The sequence below is a fragment of the Scyliorhinus torazame genome, chromosome 10 (genome assembly GCF_047496885.1).
Source record: "Scyliorhinus torazame isolate Kashiwa2021f chromosome 10, sScyTor2.1, whole genome shotgun sequence".
NCBI classification, from domain to species: domain Eukaryota; kingdom Metazoa; phylum Chordata; class Chondrichthyes; order Carcharhiniformes; family Scyliorhinidae; genus Scyliorhinus; species Scyliorhinus torazame.
In genome coordinates, this window is record NC_092716.1 from 188,809,980 (window position 1) to 188,815,167 (window position 5,188).

The 5,188-nt window shown below is 43.4% G+C and overlaps 1 non-coding gene across 1 annotated transcript; it reads right to left on the reverse strand.

The window, feature by feature from the left end:
• Window positions 1-3,044: 3,044 nt before the first annotated feature.
• LOC140384981 (U2 spliceosomal RNA) lies at window positions 3,045-3,244 on the reverse strand. The gene has a single exon (XR_011933255.1). It is a non-coding gene; the product is annotated as a U2 spliceosomal RNA (small nuclear RNA).
• Between the last annotated feature and the right edge of the window lie 1,944 nt (window positions 3,245-5,188).

The following is a 5,188-nucleotide window of genomic DNA, read 5'->3' on the forward strand; positions in this document are numbered from 1 at the left end:
TCAGACATTCTGCCGAGCCCCTCAGCCATGGCCGTCACCAACTGCGTGGTGCCTTGGACACCTTTACTAATGGTGCCGACGTCGTGTACCAGTGTCTCCATTGTGGTCGCCACCCTAGCAGTGTTAGTCTCAGTGCCATGCATTGCTAGCGACATCTCTTGCCCTGGGAAGTAAAAGCAATATATCTACTGTCTCAACAACTACTTTTTTAAGACATGAGTTCTGATCATTTTCTCAATACGCTTTCTTTGGTGATCGTAATTGTTTTACGTTCCTCCCTCCCTTTCACTTCTTCATTTACAATTATTTCTGGGATGTTATTTGTGTTTTCTACAGTAAAGACAAGCACAAAACACCTGTTTCTTATTTTCCACCATTAATGCCCTAACTCACTCTCTAGAGGTCAAATACTTACTTTTCTTACTCTTTTCCCTTTTATATACCTGTAGAAATTCTTACTTTCTGTTTTATATTTATAGCTAGCTTTCTCTCATACTCTAATTTTTCCTTCCTTATTATTATATTATATTAATAATTCTTTGCTGTTTTAATATTTGTCCAATCTTTTCACCTGCCACTAATCTCCGCAGGACCTTTTTCATTCTTTCATGGTGTGTGAGCATCGCTGGCAAGGCCAGCATTTGTTGCCCTTCCCTAATTGCCCTCGAACTGAGTGGCTTGTTAGGCAATTCAGAGCCAACCACATTATTGTGGATCTGGAGCCACATGTAGGCCAGACCAGTTAAAGATAGCAGATTTCCTTCCCGAAGGACAACCAGATGGTTTTTACAACAATCAATGATAGTCCATGGTCATGATTACTGAGACTAGCTTTATAGTCCAGATTTTTTATTAATTGAATTTAAATTCCAACAGCTGCCATGGTGGGATTTGAACCAATGTCCATAGAGCTTGAGCCTGGGCCTCTGGATTGCTAGTACAGTGACAATAACACAATGTCACCATGCCCCCTTAAAAAACTGTACACTTTTTCTTTCAATTTGATACTATCTTTAACTTCCTGAGTTAAAGATGGCATGTCCTTCCCCTAGATTCTTTCTTTCTCACTGGAATGCACTTTGCTGAAATATCTCCTTAAATGTCTGCGATTACATCACTATTGACCTATCCCATAGCCCAATTTACCAGTCCATTTTAGCTAGCTCTGTCTTAATACCTTTATAATTGCATTTATTTATGTTTAAAACACTAGTCTTAGACCCACTTTACTCTCCCTCAAACTGAATACGAAGCTCTATCATGTTATGATCATTGCTACCAAGGGGTGCCTTTACTACCAGATCATTAATTAATGCTGTTTTAATAAGGACATGGGGAGTCCACACCAAGTAGAATATCAAAACGTAGTTTTATTTACAATATGATAAATTTATTGCCCGGAAGATCCCTACTGGGTTCCTGCTCTGATCGGTGCCTTACTGGTCGACCTTTTAAACAGAGGACTGTCAGAGGATAAAGCAGGATTTAGATCGTTTGGAGACTTGGGCGGAGAGATGGCAGATGGAGTTTAATCCAGACAAATGTGAGGTAATGCATTTTGGAAGGTCTAATGCAGGTAGGGAATATACAGTGAATGGTAGAACCCTCAAGAGTATTGAAAGTCAGAGAGATCTAGGTGTACAGGTCCACAGGTCACTGAAAGGGGCAACACAGGTGGAGAAGGTAGTCAAGAAGGCATATGGCATGCTTGCCTTCATTGGCCGGGGCATTGAGTATAAGAATTGGCAAGTCATGTTGCAGCTGTACACGACCTTAGTTAGGCCACACTTGGAGTATAGTGTTCAATTCTGGTCGCCATACTACCAGAAGGATGTGGAGGCTTTAGAGAGGGTGCAGAAGAGATATACCAGGATGTTGCCTGGTATGGAGGGCATTAGCTATGTGGAGCGGTTGAATAAACTCGGTTTGTTCTCACTGGAACGACAGAGGTTGAGGGGCGACCTGATAGAAGTCTACAAAATTATGAGGGGCATAGACAGAGTGGATAATCAGAGGCTTTTTCCCAGGGTAGAGGGGTCAATTCCTAGGGGGCATAGGATTAAGGTGCGAGGGACAAGGTTTAGAGGAGATGTACGAGGCAAGTTTTTTTACACAGAGGGTAATGGGTGCCTGGAACTCGCTGACGGAGGAGGTGGTGGAGGCAGGGACGATAGTGACATTTAAGGGGCATCTTGACAAATACATGAATAGATGGGAATAGAGGGATACGGACCCAGGAAGTGTAGAAGATTTTAGTGTAGACGGGCAGCATGGTCGGCACGGGCTTGGAGGGCTGAAGTGCCTGTTCCTGTGTTGTACTTTTCTTTGTTCTTTGTTCTTATAGAGATCCCCCGTCTGTACCAGGGGCGCTCATACTCCACAAAGACCACGGGGAAGATAATCATTCCCATCCCGTAGGTCTAGTGTGGGATATTATAGCTGTCTCATTGCAGGTCTAGAATAGCCTGCTCTCTGGTCAGCTCTAAAATGTGCTGCTCTAAGAAACTGTCCTTTTTTTTTCAATTTAGAGTACCCAACTTTTTTTTTCAATTAAGGGGCACTTTAGGGTGGCCAATCCACCTAACCTGCACATTTTAGAGTTGTGGGGGTGAAACCTATGCAGACATGGGGAGAATGTGCAAACTCCACACGGACAGTGACCCAGGGCCGGGATTCGAACCCGTGTCCTCAGCGCCGCAGTCCCAGTGCAAACCACTGCGCCACATGACGCCCTCTAAGAAACTGTCCTGAAAACATGCTGTAAACCCATCTTCCAAGCTGCCTTTGCCAATCTGATTAATCTAATGTAGATTAACTTTGCCCATGATTATCACTGTACCTTTCTCACAACCCTGCTTTATTTCTTCTTGTATACGACATCCTACAATGCAGTTTCTATTTGCGAACCTTTAAACTACTCCCATTTGGGATTTCTTCCCGTTGCACTTTTGTATTGCTACTCAAACTGATTCTACATCTTGGTCTTCAGAACTAAGGTAATCTCTACCTATTGGACTAATGTCATCTTCTTTTTTTTAATTTTTTAAAATTACTTTGTCAGAGTTACAAAGCCGGGGCTCAGAGTGTGGACAAGGGCGAACCCCTAATCCAGCTCCTTGCCTGTTCCAAAAACCAATTCAAATTGAATCCAATTCATGGTCCCCACAAGAGAGACATACCAGATCTGAGCCAAAAGGCAGAGCAGATGCTACACTTGATCTTAGCCAAAAGGCCGAGAAGCGATGACTAGTGTCATCCTTAATTAACAGAGCTACCCAACCTCCTTTTCCTAGATTTCTAGCCTTCTGAAATGTCATGTACCCTTGAATACTCAGGTCCCATCCTTTGCTATCTTGCAGCCACATCTCTACAGCCATCAATAGGTCATTACCACACTGCTGTTTGGAGGAATTTGCTGTTTAAAAATTGGCTGCATCATTTCCTATATTAAAACAGTGACAACACTTCTAAGGTATTTAATTGTCTGTAAAGTGCCTTGAGACACCCTGACATTGCAATATGTGCTATAGAAGTGCAAGATCTTCTATTCCTTTCAACTTCAGAATGGAAACATTTTTCCCGATGTACCTCGTCAATTGGTCCTTCAACTTCGAGAGTTCCTTTGTCAGCTGCAAGTTTGTCTCATCCGATAGCTCCATGGCTTTCTGGAGGCTGGCATTTTGTTCTCGCAACTTCTGGTTTGCATATTTCAGATCTGCAACATCGCTGATTAATTCATTGGTTTCTCTTCAAAGAAGTGCAGAGAAGTACATGAACAATTAAAGCACGAGTGAATTATCTCAGATAGTACTCAAGGCTACTTGGAGGAAACTACTTCAGTTAGGGCTTCTAAAACACAGCAAGTTGTTATGAAGCATACTTACATACAGACATACGAATTAGGAGCAGGAGTAGGCCACTTGGTCCCTCGGGTCTGCTCCATCATTCAATAGATCAGGATTGACGTTCTGCCCACCCCCAATAACCTTTTATCCCATTGTTTATCAAGCATCTATCTACCTCTGCATTAAAAATGTTCAAAGACTTGAACATTTTTTATATTGGAAAATATGCAGGGATTTGGGGAAAAAGCAAGGGAATGGGGCCAATTGGTTCACTCTTTCAAAGAGCCTACACAGGCACAGTGGGCCGAATTGGCACCTTCGGTGGGTATTATGCTATGCCTTTCAGGCAATGCATTCCAGATTTTAACTCACTCGTCTAAATGAATATCTCCCCATCTTCCCGCTGGTTCTTTCGCCAATCACTTTAAATCTGTTCTTTTTGGTTTCTGGCCTGCCTTCCACTGGAAAGTTTTTCCTCACTGACTCTATCAAACCCTGCCTTAATTTTGAACACTTCACTGAGTCTCCCTTAGCCTTTGCTGCATCAAAGGACAAGCCCAGCTTCTCTGGTCTCTCCACCTATTTGAAGTGCCTCATCTATGATACCATCTTTGTGAAATTTCAAGCAGAGGTACAACTGTAGTTATTTCACTGGACTAGTAATCCAGAGAACATGAGCTCATCCCACCATGCTAGATTGAGAATTTGAATTCAATGGATCTGGAAATAGGGATCCATAAAAGTGATCATGAAGTTGTCAAATTCGGATTCTAGCTGGGGTTCTTGGATGTTATGGCCGAGGTTCTGAGTGTGGGGTGGCGCAGAATCCGGAGGTGGCAATATTTGGTGTGTCGGAAGACCCTGGAGTCCAGGGGGGGATGAGTGGTCGATGTATTGGCCTTTATCTCCCTAATAGCCCGGAGACGGATTTTGTTGTGTTGGCGGGACTCGGAGCCACCAAAGGCAGGGATGTGTGTGAGCGACCTGGCAGAATTCCTGAGGTTGGAGAAGATCAAGTTCGCTCTGTGGGGGTTGATAGAAAGGCTCACCCGGAGGTGAAAACTGTTCATTGATTTCCTCAAGGAGGATTGAGGGGTCAGCAAGGGGGTTGGGAGGGGGAGTAAGAGGGTTAAAATGGGAAGGCGGGATGTGATGGGGTGTTGGTATCAGGAGAGTTCGGGGATCTCTGGTTGTTTGTTTAGGTCAATGTGTTGTTCTTTTTTTTGAATAATCTTTATTGTCACAAGTAGGCTTACATTAATACTGCAATGAAGTTACTGCGAAAAGCCCCTAGTCCCAACATTCCGGCACCTGATCGGGTACACACGAGGGAGTATTCAGAA